A 15,595-nucleotide genomic window follows, 5' to 3' on the forward strand; every position below is an offset into this window, starting at 1 on the left:
GAAGCTCATTACTGTTCTATAATCCTAATTCTGGCATGTTATACTTGAATACCCACCCAGCATGGCAGCTCTCCTAGCTGGAATCTAAGTGAGGTGCAGCCTTTTCTTGGACATCTCTGGAGAACTTATAGAGCAGCAGGACAAAAGAACTCTAAGGGAGCTTCTGCAGAAGAACAAATCCTGAAGAAGGAAGGAGCCAGTGAGTTTACTTTAAGACGTAAAAGCAATGAAAGCCAAAAGCCTCGGTCATCGGAAGAGAGGGAGTATCTTAAGCCCAATGAAATCTGTTACTTGGGTCTGTCCCATGTTCTCGTGCACTATGACTCATGATTTGTACTTACAAAATGAGGAATTTTAAATTATTCCAAATACAGGTGAACAAACAACAGTGATTCCCCCACCCCCATTCTAAAGCATGTTACAAAAAGACAACCTATTTTCTAAAGCATGTTACAAAAAGACAACCTATTTTATACTTTTGTGTCATGAAGACCCCAATCTTCAGTGATGGTGCCTGGCAGGGCTCAGCTCTAGCTATTGGCTGGGATGCGTGGGATGGCCTGGTCCCTCTTTCCCCCAAATGGCTTCTTCCAAGCATGGCAAGTGGGGCCCAAAAAGGACCATTCCAAGAGGTAAAGGCAGAAACTGCAGATCTCTTAAGGCCCAACCTCAGACACTATACACCATCACTTCTGCTTCATTCTGTTGCTGAAAACAAGTCACATAACCAAATTAGAATCAAGGGGAATAACCTTTCAGTGGAAAGCGTGACAAAGAATTCATGTTCATCTTCACCTCAATGTGAGGAACCCCCTAGAAACTCCTGGAACTATTTGAAGAGCACTTTATATGAGGTCAATGACTTACATTGGAAAGAGGAAGCAAAAGTCAGTGGAACTGGATTATTAGTGTTACTGTAAACCTACCTGTAGCTAGTAAAGCCTGGGGAAAATTCAAATAAAGCAGGGCTACTTCTAACACACCTTTCCAGTCAGTTGCTTTACCCAAACTATACAAACAAAGTACACATAACACCCCAAGTGCCCACTACATATGTCTCGGTACCCATCCTCAGCACCATACTCTCAGCCCAGAACCTGTCAGCAAAGCACCTGACATTTTTTTCCTTGATGACTTTACGGCTACCTACGGCCTTTACTTCATTCCTTTCACGCACTACCTTAAGAGAGTGCATTAACTCCATTCTTCCTGACCAAGTGGAAAAACCACCTTGAGTACTGAATGTGTTCTATTCCTTTGGCCTTTTACTTCTTGTATTTTGAACCCTTTCCAGTTACTCTACCTTGGGTCACCCAGGAAAAGAATGCTCATTTTACCTTCCTCCTTCTTGTCCTTCATTCCTTCTTTATCAGTCAGAGTCTTTGTTACATGCAACAGAAAAAAGCTCTTGTTGACTTAAATATTAAAAAAAAAAAACATTAAAGCATATGTTGCAGCCCTTAACATCCGGAAAGATATATTGAATCTCTAGAAAGCTTGGGGGAAAAGCAGGTATGGAAAAGACAGGAATAAAAGATGTAAAGCAAAAGTGAGAGAGTGGCATGGACATATATACACTACCAAACGTAAAATAGATAGCTAGTGGGAAGCAGCCGCATAGCACAGGGAGATCAGCTCGGTGCTTTGTGACCACCTAGAAGGGTGGGATAGGGAGGGAGGAAGGGAGGGAGATGCAAGAGGGAAGAGATATGGGGACATATGTATATGTATAACTGATTCACTTTGTTATAAAGCAGAAACCAACACACCATTGTAAAGCAATTATACTCCAATAAAGATGTTAAATAAATAAATAAATAAATAAATAAATATGGAAAAAAAAAAAAAAAGATGTAAAGTAGCAGCCAGAACCATAGCCAAAATTATGTCAAAAAGTCAATCCCCTAAAATCTTAATGCCAACCTTGGACACTTGATGTCATTCCTGGAGCGCTGCCACAGATGCTCCTGGAAACTTGATTTTGTTGCTACTGCTGCTGCAGCTCATCACTACCAAATGGAATCTCCACTCCTTTCACTCGCTTGAGTCATTAATTACCCATGCAGATTTCTTCTGGGGTGTGATGGGCATGTTCTGGAATTAGTTAGTGTCAATGGTTATACAACTCTGTGACTGTAGGAGAGACGACTGAAGTGTATACTTTAAAGGGGTGAATTTTTAAAAATAAATAAATAATTAATTACCCATACAATCCCATGGCGACTGCAAACAATAGACCAGGCCTACATCACATGTTCCCATTCTAGCTGGAAGAACGGCTAGACCACTAAGTATCCGATTCTCAGATTCTGTAAAGGGAGGAAGCGACACTCTGTTGTCCACCAAGACTCATGAGGCAAGAGATTCCGAAATATAAGAAGGAGAATTGAGATGATTTCCAGGGGAAAAAACCAAAATAATAGTATAATTCATCCCTTAGACTGCACAATATCCACATAAGACCTTCTCCAAATTTTTCAGGTTTAAAAAATGCTGCCACATAATTAATACCATAACTATCGCCTATATGCTGAAAACACCTATAGTCCTTATTTAAGGAGGGATGATCCAAATTTTAATCAATATCCATTAAATCCTGGATCTCTTGAAACTATAGGTCTGCCATGATCCTATTTCAATATTCTGTGACATGTGTACTAAACTGTAAATTGAACAATCACCAAACTACCTGACATAAAAGTGACAGAAAGAAAAAGGAAATAAAAGGAAACACACATGTGTATACACATACATAACACACATACACACACACACCCCAATATGGCAAAGAAGAAAACGTAGGAGAAAACTACAATCTTATCTCTATAACTATTCATAAAGGTGTTTTTATTTTTATGACTCCCTTCCTTTTTCTCCCTTCTTATAATTTTTTCCCATCAGCTAGCCAGTTAGTTTTCCCAGTGGACTAACGAAATTCTATTTATAAAAGGCCCTGTTGGAATAGCATTAAATTAGACCACTTGCCAAGGAAGTACTAGAAAGCAGCCAAAATATCAGGTGAGTTCTATTCAGAGACTTCCTATCCTTTAAAGTATATCACATATGTTATTACCCTCGATGGTGAAAATCAATCATTAGAGCAAGCTTCATAGCCCTCCTTTTTGAATGATAATTCAGTGGCTTGAGGAGTCCAAAATGGCTAGGCAGAAGTTTTATCTTCTAATTCAACATAGAACTTGCTGTGTCCCTGGTAGAAACATTTCTCCCTTGAGTACAAACACCTCTGCACTAGTAGAGTATAGTGTTTAACGGACAGGAAATATTTCTAGCCATAATCAGATGTCACTGAGAACATGCGGCTCCCAATTCCATCCACTAGTTCCTCTATTCATGAGCGACACGACACCCTGTATTAGCTGCTGGTTAAGAGTATCAATGCATCCTAGAGGACAATATCCTAAATATGCAACTGTGGCCTCTTAGCAGACATGATAATCATTTAACCATTCCCCCATCCTTAAAGGTCAACAGGTAGTAGATCATGGAGTATATGGTAAAATCCATGAATCTGATGGGCAACTGCCCAGTAAATTGAGTTCCTTGGTCAGGAGCAAGATTGTGTGCAAACTTCATGGTGTTGTAAAAGGAAATCAGTAAGTTCATGGTTTGGCAAATGCATGAAAAGCAGGGCAAGCAAATCTCAGTGCAGAGTAACTGTCTATTCTACACAGTAGAAGTGTCTAAAATAATCAACCTATGATTATATTTCTACTTTAGGGTCATATTTTCCAAATGCTTATCAATAGTTTTCTCCACTGGGGGCCTTCTCATGAGCTTTTGTGTGGAATAAAATAGTCTTACATCCAAATACATATTCATTATACATTTTACTTCTTTTTTCATTCTTCTTTTAATTTCCTTAACTTCACCACCAAACTATTAGCCATGGCCCAGGAAACAGTATAGCTACTCAGATCAGGCCATCTCTCTGTCCAGGCCATATGGACATGGAGTGTTTTGCTCCAGGTTCTGCCCAGTGGGAAGATTTTCTTTTCCATTTTCCTTCAAAGCAAACTGTGAAGTCAGCTATCACACTGCAACAGTACACTTCCATAATGCTAGGCCCACTTTTCCTAGCAACTCTTCATGAGGCTAAAAGATGGAAATTGAAGGAAGGATGGCATTGCGGCAAAATAGACACATCCAAGTCACTTGCACAATTTGTTTTTCATGTCCTGCTGTGGCCTAGTACTGTTAACACAAAGTTTATAAGTCCCTTTTTTTTTCTCTGAGATTTGCCTTTACCTTCTGTTACTTATGTGTCTTTTCAAGACTAAAGCAGAATGTATCTTATATTTTCTGTTTTTGGGGTAGAGGAAGAAAAGTTAGCCAGACTGATAGCTGCATACTAGTAGCTAGGTGCTCTATTTATTTGCTCCCATTAAGAGGCCATATCTGGAAACTGCAGCTGCTATAGGAGTAACCATCTGATTACGCTTCTAGCAATTCACTACCATTCTCAAAGTTCATATCCAACCCCTGTAAGCAATAGGCAAGCTGGCAGATTAAAAGGAAATGTAAAGAACTCATTACCCCTGTTTCTTTCAAGACCAAAAATGGCACTGATATTTGTATTTCCCTTAGATGTACTATTTATTAGGGAGACAGAGCTCCAGAGGTTTCCACTTAGTCCTCTTTAGCATAATAGCTCTTGTTCTCTAGGGCAGGAAATAGAAGAGTGGATTCTGTCTATTGCTAAGCATATCCTGAGTGCAGAAAAATAGGGTGGTGTCAAGGTCCCACAGCGCCTGGCATATGGCAGATGAACCAAGACTCCATTTGTGTTCTGACTCTCAGGGTGTCCTGGGTCCCCAGGAATTAGAATTAACACAGATCTAGTAACAACAACAACAACAAAAAACTTCTGAAGTCTTTGTATAGCCCTTTTCCCTGCGCCAACCAAGGACCTTTGAGCTACCTGGTAACTGACCAAGGACCCCTGAAAAAGGCTAAGAGTAAGAGACTCTGTTTGTACTATCATGTTATCGAAGGTTCTATCCTCAAAGGTGCTATTTTTTATTCAAGGTCTCTGGGTGTGTGAACTAACTTAGGTCTGGAAATTGAACATAGATCTATGACTGTCAAAAGATGAATCAAGTTAGATTTCTGTTCACCAGACCCGGAAATTTTCCAGTTATACAAATCAAATACGAAATTTGTAGGTTTCTCATCCATTTTGGTCCAAGGATCCCATGATTAGTTTGGCAATACCAAAGATCCCAGCTGGACTAATCATTGTTATCATCAGGCAGGCCTTGCAGACTATGACAATAACTGTGCCCTCCTTTGATCCTAGAAGTTAGATATGGCTAGTTGGAAACTGCTACCTTGGATCCTGTTACCTCCACTGAAGTCAGAGAATCCACTTCAGTGGCAATGTTTCCATTATTTCTGGCTTAGAGAGAACAGTTACGAAAGTGATTTTCAAGAACACTTGTAGTCACCCAAAGCCTCAGTGAAAGAAATATATTCTGGGCCTTCTTAGGGGACATAATCTGGGGGTAGACGGACAGGTTACCATCCTTCAATATTCCCATCTTCATAAGTCAGTAAACTCCCTTTTCTATATTAATTCTCACATTAGAATCACCTGAATATTTTTTAAGTATCAATAGCTGGATCCTACCCCTGGACATTCAATGCGATTGACCTGGGTTGGCTTGAGCATTGGTATTTTCCAAACATTCCAGGGGATTCCAGTGTAGAGCCAGAATCAAGAACCACTGCCACTATATCCCTATGGGTCTATGGCCTGCAAACACTCTTGACAGTAAGTTCCATAATGATCAGGATTCTTAATTCAAGCAATAGAATCCAACTCTGATTTAAGCAATGATATATAGTGAAATGATATTCAAGTAAGTCACAGAATTACAGGGAACACTGGAGAACATGGCTTGGAAAAGGCACAAATAATAAGGCAGGCATCAGTCAGGATTAAGGTAAAATCCTGCAACAAAACCAGTCTGGTGTGTACATCACAGCTTGCTCTGTGACAGCTGGCCATGAGAGCTGGAGGCTGCTGCTGTCCTACTCTCTGCTGCCCCGATTCTTTATATCACTGGATCATGATTCCTCACATGGAACAACTATGACTCGTTAAGCCTATGACATGGCTATACCCCTTGTTGCCCAGAAGGCTGGGAGAGGGAATATCTGCCCTTTTCAACTTCTTATTGGAAGGTGCTCTCTGAATCTCACCAAAATTCAAGGTAAATAACTCCAAAAATATCAAAACAAGGTTCAGCTGCTAGGCAGCCAAAAAATGATAGGCACTTTCCATATCCTGTTATAACATCATACTGAAACATATCAATTACACAGCACCATTAGGGAAGGAAAAACCCTGTGAGTTGGAAATCTGGAAACTTATACTTTACATGTGATGCACATGTTAACTAGCAAAGTTAAAAATCTTTCTAAAATAGATTATACATTCTCTCATACTTACAGGTGACACAAAACAAAATTTAAACTTGTGTTCCTGAAATCATTAGGAACAGCAATTGGTAACTTGGGGTATAAAACAATAGTTACTGAGGTCCTGATAGCCTTCTATTATACCGTTAAAAAGTCCCAGAATGCTAGAGTTGTAGTGCCCTGTTTTTTATCCTTTTTCTTCCCCTTGGCTTCCAGGTTCTTCAATTGTGTTTTTTTTTCTTTTTTTTTTTTGTAGTCCAACTTTCTTTTAATTTTTTCTTTCTAATCTGCTGTAGGCTGGAAAAACAAGTAACTCTGAGAATTGGAGAGATTAAATTGGTAAGCTAAAGACTGTTTGTGATCTGAGCCTCGGGTATTTCTGTGATTAAAGTACATAAATTCACTTCTACTATTTGGAATGCTCAGGAGGCAGCTATGTTTACTTCAGTGGTTTCTGGGTATCCTAATGACATTGGGAAATATAATCTCCAGATGCATGAAGAAGAAAAGAGAAGGAACTTTTCTTTGGTAAGATTCTACGAGAGCCACTTCAAAGACATAATCTCATTGAGGGTAAGTTTTACGGAAGGGGAAAGCTGAAGCTGGAAGGCACCATGATAGATTAAGAGGTAGAGTCTATTCCCCTTCCTCTTGAATTTTGATTGGACTTTGTGTCTCCCCTGATGAAAAGAAAGTGACAGAAGTTCTGGAACTTCTAAGGCTAAGTCACAAGAAGGCTTGCAGTTCCTGCCTAGGTCCATTGGGATGTTCACTCTGGGAAAAGCTAGCTTCCATGCAAGGAGTGCAACTCCCCTGAGACTGACATGGTGAAGATGTCAGGCACTGGCATGCTCTTCCACAGCCCTAGCTGAGCCCAGCCTTCCAGCCATCTCCAATATGGTGCCAGATACGCACAAGAAGCCATCGTGGCCTCCCCATAGCAGCCCATCCACCACCCAAATACCACTGAGAGACAGCCAGTGCCATCTGGAGCTAAGGAATCACCAGCTGTGCCCACTCAAATTCCTGACCCACAAAATCATGAGATATAACAAAATTGTTGTTTTAAGCCGCTTGGTTTCTCGATAGTTTTTACACAGCAATAGATAACCAGAAAAGACATTAAATAAATTGATTGGTTCCTTTAGCTAACATGTATTCAAATCAGGAGTCAAACTCAGATTGTCTTAACATCCCCTAATTTCATAGTGCCTCCAATGAGAGACTAGGATATTTATACTTTGAAACTATTTTTTAAATAGACAAAATGTCAAAGTCTTTTTGTTCTTTTAATATCTGAATTTTGTATAAAAGCTTATAGCTTAAGAAAGTCACACTTTCTCATATCTTTCATTCTTACAACCATACATTGAAATAAATCTTATTATTTCTATTTTATAAAAGAAAAGGCTACAAACAATGAAACTGTGTCTCCAATCTGGGTTCTCTGACTGCAAAAGGGACACTCTTACCATTAAATTAAAATACTTTTTAATCTATTCCATACTTAGTCTTTTATAATGAAATTTTTAAAGACAAAATAATCTATCTTCAGCTTGGATTCCAGTGGAGGGCTTAGTGTTATTGCTACCTTCATGCCAAAATAAAACTTTAGGATGAGAAAGCAGAAATTTATGCCAAGGAAATTAATATTGTTACTTTCAGTTCTAATTCTTACTTTAAGTTTTATAGTATCCCATTTACTATAGTTGTCCCTTCCTGCACTAAATAGCTCTATCTTGCTACTCAGCCGAGAAATCCAGAAAGTGTTTCTATCAGCAAAATGTTCATTAGCCCCCTTAAATGCTAAAGTGATGCAGCTGATGGCAGTGGGCATTGATATTAAGTTCCATCCTTTCCATTTAAAATATTATATTCCTCTTCCCGATCATTCTTTTAGACCCTAGCTGATGTCTCATGTTCATTTTTATGACCAGTCCTACTTGCCTGAAAACTATGACATCAATAAACAAGTTAGACAATTTTAAAAAGCAATAGGTATTTCTTTAGAGCTTCACAATATATACCTTGCACTTTTTTTAGTGAGTTTTTCTAAACATCCATTTTTAAAGATATCATTAGTCAATTTAAAACCTTTTCAAAATTGAGCAAAAGAATACATTCTATATAAACTAGAATAAAAATAAGTTTCCATTTACACTTTTATTCATATAGATGATGGAACAGTAGATGTTGCCTACTTCCCCCTCAAGTCCCACCTCATAACACTGATGTAGCTAACATATACTCGGTTTCCTCGTACAGTTAAAATCCAGCCAAAACTTACATTCAGTGTGCAGTGCAGTATACAGGAACTTACTGTGAAGAGCAGTTCTAGAAAATATTCAGGTAAAGGAACATCAGGCAGAATCCTGAAATGAAAAAAAAAAAAAAGTGTTGGGCATTACTTTAGGTGATTGACAAGGATAAAAACCAAGAAGTTGTAAAGAATAATCTCCCTAGAATGGGAAGGTCTCTTTGATTGAAGGAAAGTTTTACCCTAAGAGTATAGACTAGGGAGATGAGAGCAGACATAAAATGCAAGTTACAAAGCAGCTATCCATCTCCTGTGATACTGAGCTTACACTCAAATATCTCTTTATCCTGGCAAGATCTGCCGAATTTTATAATATTCATCAGTATTAATTCTTGGACCTGAGTAATCAACACTCATCTTTAACTGGAAATTTTCTCTTTCAATTTTCCTTCTTTTTTATCCTTATTAAGTTTTAGACAACTTCATCTGCTTCAATTAGATATATACTTTTCAAAACCAATTTGGACCATGACCAAGCAAATATAGATTTCATTACGGAAACCAAAGGTGGATTTCTCTCATTTTTCAAAGACTGCTACACAGTAATTTCATTAATGCTCCTAACCTTGGTTGGGAAACTTTCTTATATCCTCACAAACATAGACATCAGCAAAAAATTTGTGGCAAATGGAAATAGACAATGGTGTTGAAAAATGTAGCTATTGGCTTCACTTCTTATCTTCCTGTTTTTCAGTATTGACATATTTTCTATTGTTAGGATGACGTATTTCAAATGCAGGTCAGGCATCCCTTTTAACCACAAAAATATTCAAATATCTACCTTCCAGCTTTTTGGGTACTAACAGGAAATCCCTACATTTAGTACTGAAAAAATTCCTAATATTGACTATAGGATAGGAATAAGAAAATAGAAAAAAAAAAATGGATGGAGGGTGAAAATTAAGACACCATGGGGATTCTCATTAAGAAAAACAAAACAATTTTAAAACTAGAATAAAGACTGTATTGTTTTAAACCGACACAAAAAATGCATAGCCATCTCTAATCCAATATCCTCAATTTACTACTGAGTAAACAGAGGTCTTAAAACACTCATTAACTTGCCGGAAGTTACAAAATTGGAGTAAAAATCTTAAGACCACTACTTTTTTTTTTTTTAGGCATGTGAACTATTTTATTCCATTTATTATTTGTAATGGTATTATACATGAGTATTATTAGTCCCACTATATAGGTGAGTCTTAGAGGGGAGAGAGTACATGCCCATGGCAGCAGCTGTAAAGATGGCAACTCCTCATTCTTTTGTTTGTTTGTTTGTTTGTTTTTTAACATCTTCATTGGAGTATAATTGCTTTACAATGCTGTGTTAGTTTCTGCTTCATAACAAAGTGAATCAGTTATACATATACATATGTTCCCATATCTCTTCCCTCTTGCATCTCCCTCCCTCCCGCCCTCCCTATCCCACCCCTCTAGGTGGTCACAAAGCACCAAGCTGATCTCCCTGTGCTATGTGGCTGCTTCCCACTAGCTATCTATTTTGCATTGGTTGGACCACTATTTCTATATAAGATCGAATTCCAAAGACAAAAGAGGTTTCTCAAATACAGTATATAGGTATTGTCATAGATTGTATGTACTGTATATTCAGCAAGATTAGACAAAATCTTAATAAAGTCCTGGTTGACTCTTTTCGGTTTTTTCCATTTTAGTTTTTTGTGTTTATCAAAGCAATATGTGCATGAGATTAAAACATTAAACAATTTATACCCCAGTCCTACTCATCCAACTCCATTCCTCCAAAGGCAGCATGTTCAAACTGCTTCTATTTGTAGTTCAAGTATCATTGTATCTCTAAATAATATATTTACACTAATATTTATTTATCAACACGAGGCATTGTATATGAAATTACTACTACACAAAGCAATGTTTTAGCTCTTATACAAACCATACTCCCACCACCCACTACCTTCCATTCCCTATATCAGCCTGCTGGTACAGTTATATTTCTACTTTCAGTTCCTCTATTATATTTATGTTTCTCTTGTTTACTCTACAAACTGCATGTAGTCTGTCCCAGCTCCATCCTTATGAAGATATTATCACTCCTGTTCATCCCCTCACTCCTGTTTGCCTTCCACCTTCAATTTATGTTATCTATACTCTAACTTTTGAAAGTTTTAAGGGTGATAATGTGTCCTTCCACCATTTTGTCAATATGTTGGATATGAAAAAACAGCATTCACATTATTCAAACTACATAAAAAATTTTCACTTAAGTTTACATAGAATGTGATTACTGTCCTCTCTTACATCACTAATTTTTTTTTTTTGTTTTTACTTTTCTTGGAATCTCTAATTGTCTCTATTGTTTTCTTTTATTCTCTGCCTTTGACATGTCCTTAGGTGTATCCATGGTCTAGCATACTACTGAAGCCGTGCAATGCATGTTTCCATTTGGCTACCTTCTGGAGTTCTTCACTCTCCTGTCTGAATCAAGTAAAACCTTCTCTAGTTCTGCTTCACTGAAATCATCTGGGGATCTCCTGTCATTGCTCTTCAGAATTGGATCTAAATTAAAGTCCTAGATCATATGCATTCTTTCTTAGTTTACTCTCTCACTTTATTTAAGCACATCCCTGAGTACCTATCAAAGAAATGATACAGAGAATTAAGTTTCTGAATCACATGAAATATATGTATATCTATTTAACAGTTTGGTGAGTACAGATGTTTTTAGTTGAAAATATTTTCCCATTAGAACTTAGCAATTATTGCCTTCTTATCTTCCAACAGCCAACATTAATGGTAAGAGCTCTGATTTCAACTGATTTTGACCTCTTATTGGGTGACTTTTTGAAGGATTTAGGATTATCTCTTTATCCTTCTTTTTAAAAATTTCACAGTGATATATCCAGAGTTAGTTCTTTTCATTTTTTCGTTATGTTTGGCATTAGCAGGCCTTAAAAAAAATAGAAACACATGTCCCTTCTTAGTCTCATGAATTACAATATAATATATATTGTCTTTAATATATTATAACCTACCTTGATTTTCTCTGGTTTTTGAAACTCTTGAATTGATATTCTATATCTTTCATCTTCCTTCTCATGTTTTCTATCCTCCTTTTTTATTCTCTCTGTGACATACTTTCTCCACTTAACTTAAAGCTTTTTTATGTGTATATTTGCACACAGTTCTTATGTTAGGGATGTAATATCCTTTCAATTGTTTTGAAGTTCTTTTTATTTTTAAATAAAGTTTATATTTTAAAACAGTTTAAGAATTACAGAAGAATTGCAAAAACAATCCAGAGAATTCCCATAAACTACATACATAGTTTCCCCATTACTAACGTCTTACATTAGTAGCTCATTACCTTTAATATAATTATTGACATGGCTGGATTTAGATCTACCATTTCAAATTTGATTTCTGTTTTTCTCTCTGTTTTCTATTCTTGTTTTCTTTTGGATTATTTTAATTTTAGAATTCTTAATTTCTCTATTGGCTTTTTAGCTACACTTCTTTTTTATTAATTTTTATTGGAGTATAGTTGCCTTACAATGTCGTGTTAGTTTCTGCTGAGCAGCAAAGTGAATCAGCTATGCATATACATATATCCCCTCTTTTTTGGATTTCCTCCCCATTTAGGTCACCACAGAGCATTGAGTAGAGTTCCCTGTGCTATACAGTAGGTTCTCATTAGTTATCTATTTTATACATAGTAGTGTATATATGCAAATCCCAATCTTCCAGTTCATCCCACCCTCCCTCCCTCCCTTGGTATCCATACGTTTGTTCTCTACAACTGCATCTCTATTTCTGTTTTGCAAATAAGTTCATCTGTACCATTTTTCTAGATTCCACATATAAGTGATATTATATGATATTTGTTTTTCTCTTTCTGACTTACTTCACTCTGTATGACAGTCTCTAGGTCCATCCACGTCTCTGCAAATGGCACAATTTCATTCCTTTTTATGGCTGGGTAATATTCCATTGTATATATATACCACATCTTCTTTATCCATTCCTCTGCTGATGGACATTTAGGTTGCTTCCATGTCCTGGCTACTGTAAATAGTGCTGCAATGAACATGTATCTTTCATTGCATGTATCTTTTTGAATTATGGTTTTCTCCAGGTATATGCCCAGGAATGGGATTGCTGGGTCATATGGTAGCTCAATATCAAAAAAAAAAACAAACAACCCAATCAAAAAATGGGCAGAAGACCTAAATAGACATTTCAACAAAGAAGACATACAGATGGCCAACAAACACATGAAAAGATGCTCAACATCACTAATTATTAGAGAAATGCAAATCAAAACTACAATGAGGTATCACCTCACACTAGTCAGAATAGTCATCATCAAAAAATCCACAAACAAAAAATGCTGCAGAGAGTGTAAAGAAAAGGGAACCCTCCTACATTCTTGGTAGGAATGTAAATTGGTACAGCCACTATGGAGAACAGTATGGAGGTTCCTTAAAACACTAAAAATAGAACTACCATATGATCCACCAATCCCACTCCTGGGCATATACCCTGTTTTGAAGTTCTTAACTACACTCTTTTTTTAAAGTTATCTTCTATTGCCTGAAATATCTTTATTTCCCCTTGTGATAATGCTTGAGTTGATCATCAACATACAACCAATGTCTCCTAGGAAGAAAAAGTTATATTATCTGCCCTAGTTATTACCACTCAGCTTATTCCATTTCTGTAGAAAAGAAGTCGCTGTTAGTTTCTGCTTTTGTTTTGTCCTTGTTTCATGTTTTTGTCTTTTTTTTCCCCTTTTTTTTGCCAGGATAAAACATCAAGCTTCTAGCCATTCTGTGCTCCAGTGTAAGTGAAGTAAACTATCACATTTATAGGCATACAGGAGTTATAATTAGTCTGTTTACACTGATAGTGTCATTATCTAATGTTTAAGTGTCTGTTCTGATTGGTCACCATCTTTTTTGTATCAGTAGTTAAGTATTTCATTATGACTGACTTAGGACCCATGCCATTCATTTGTATTGCAGTCTCTTAGTCTGCAACCCTCTTTCACTGTACAACTTTCCTAAATATTTACATTGTAAGCTTCCTATACTCTGGCTCATCAACATAAACTCATGTATCTGATTTCTATTTGTAATAAATGTGTTGAGATATCCTGATAGCCTTCCTCCTGTCCTCTTTATTGCTGTAAGCTTTAAAAGCTTCTTATATCTTTATCATAATTTTAATGGAATCTCAGAAAGAAAGGATATGTCCCACATGGGCTCAATCTATAGCCTCGATGTAGAAATTAAAAATTATTTAATAAACTAGAACAAATTGAACAAATTATAGTTTGATAGAGATGGGGCAAATTATAAAATAAAACATACTCATGTGTTCAATTATAAAATAAAACACGTTATAAAATTCTAATAGTGCTTTTATGTTTCAGATGCTGTGACAAACACAACTGATTAGAGAGAGAAGTTTATACATGACTAGCGTAATTTAAGGTAATATCAAATGTGAGAAAAATACTCTCCACTCACTTCCAAAAATATAAACAGAAGAGAAACTGAACTTCTAAGAAAGTTTTAAAGTTTATAAATTTAACAAGAATATTATGAATCTGATGAAACTAAAGGTATCTATATATTTAAAAGTGATAAAAGGAAATGGAAGATAAAACTAAGTAGCTAAGAGGATAGCAAGGAGAAGAAATTGCTAACAGTAAGAACAGAATGAACAAAATAATTGAAAAGGGGATACTGCTAACAGTAAGGACAGAATGAGCAAAATAATTGAAAAGGGAACATTAAATCATCCACCAGCTGGAGTATGGAATCCAGAAAGCGATGGTGAAAGACAAGGCTGATAAAGTAAGTTAGGGCTGTGTTGTGGAAGGCTGTGCTCCTCAAACTGGAGTTTGTGAGAAACCAGGGGAAATGTAGCAATTTGCCAGATGTTCACATACTCCCTGGAACATAGTCCTGGAGCATCCAGAGAAGCAATTTAATGGTAAGAATTTAAAACGTTATTGGAATACAATGACATTTTTAATCAATTTTAATACAAAATATGAAATATCAAAGACATTTTAGGTGCAAACCTGCATTCTCTTGAGAGTTTTTCTTCACTTTCTTTAGTAGTCAGAGGTATAATGATAGAAAAATTTAAGAATCATCACTGTAGTTTTATTTTAATGAGTAGACAATATGGATCCAAGGAGTGGTATGGTCAGAACGGTGCTTTAGTTCGTCTAATCTGGAAGCAGGATAAAAGATGGAGTGAAAATAGGGTAGGTATGAGGTTCCAGGACCCTTTAGGTGCTATAACTAGGCCAAGCTAGCAATAATAAAAGTTCAAGTAGAATAGTACATTATGGACGGGAACAAAAATGTAAAAACAAATTCATTATAGATAGTGACTATCAAACTTGGCATATGACTATACTTGGGGACTCAAGAAAAAAGTCTGGATAATCCATTAGATATTGTGGTGCCATTGTGGGATTACAGGAAGAGGTTTGTAACATTTGGTTTGGTTTGGAGCTGCATATGAATTTAATGTTACCGTGTCTTGTGTTTGTAAGATTTATAATATTCAGAGAAATAAGTGAACGGATCCTTGGGAAGATACTCTGTGTTAGCAGAAAGGAGTGGATATTTTTTGTAAGATGATTCCATCAGTGATTTCCCAATTAACCTCAGAATCAGCAACTTTAAATGTTGTAGGAAAAGTAGATGGACACCTATAGAAGTGAAAGCATGGTTCAGCAGCAGATGCTCAGGGTACAGTTTAAAGCGGGAAGGAGGGTGCAGTGGGGACAATTAGCTCTACCCTGGGCCTGTAGCAAGGAGACGGCTAGAAGCAGAGTAA

General features: G+C 36.7%; 1 long non-coding RNA gene across 1 annotated transcript in view; it reads right to left on the reverse strand.

The window, feature by feature from the left end:
* Positions 1–6: 6 nt before the first annotated feature.
* The window catches only part of LOC309628723, a 263,640-nt gene continuing 248,051 nt past the window's right edge, over positions 7–15,595 (reverse strand). The window contains exon 3 of the long non-coding RNA XR_014244669.1: positions 7–8,813. This is a non-coding gene — a long non-coding RNA (uncharacterized lncRNA). The remainder of the gene's footprint in view (positions 8,814–15,595) is intronic.

This window comes from Balaenoptera borealis (assembly GCF_965194805.1).
Source record: "Balaenoptera borealis genome assembly, chromosome: 5".
In the NCBI taxonomy this organism is placed as follows: Eukaryota; Metazoa; Chordata; class Mammalia; order Artiodactyla; family Balaenopteridae; genus Balaenoptera; species Balaenoptera borealis.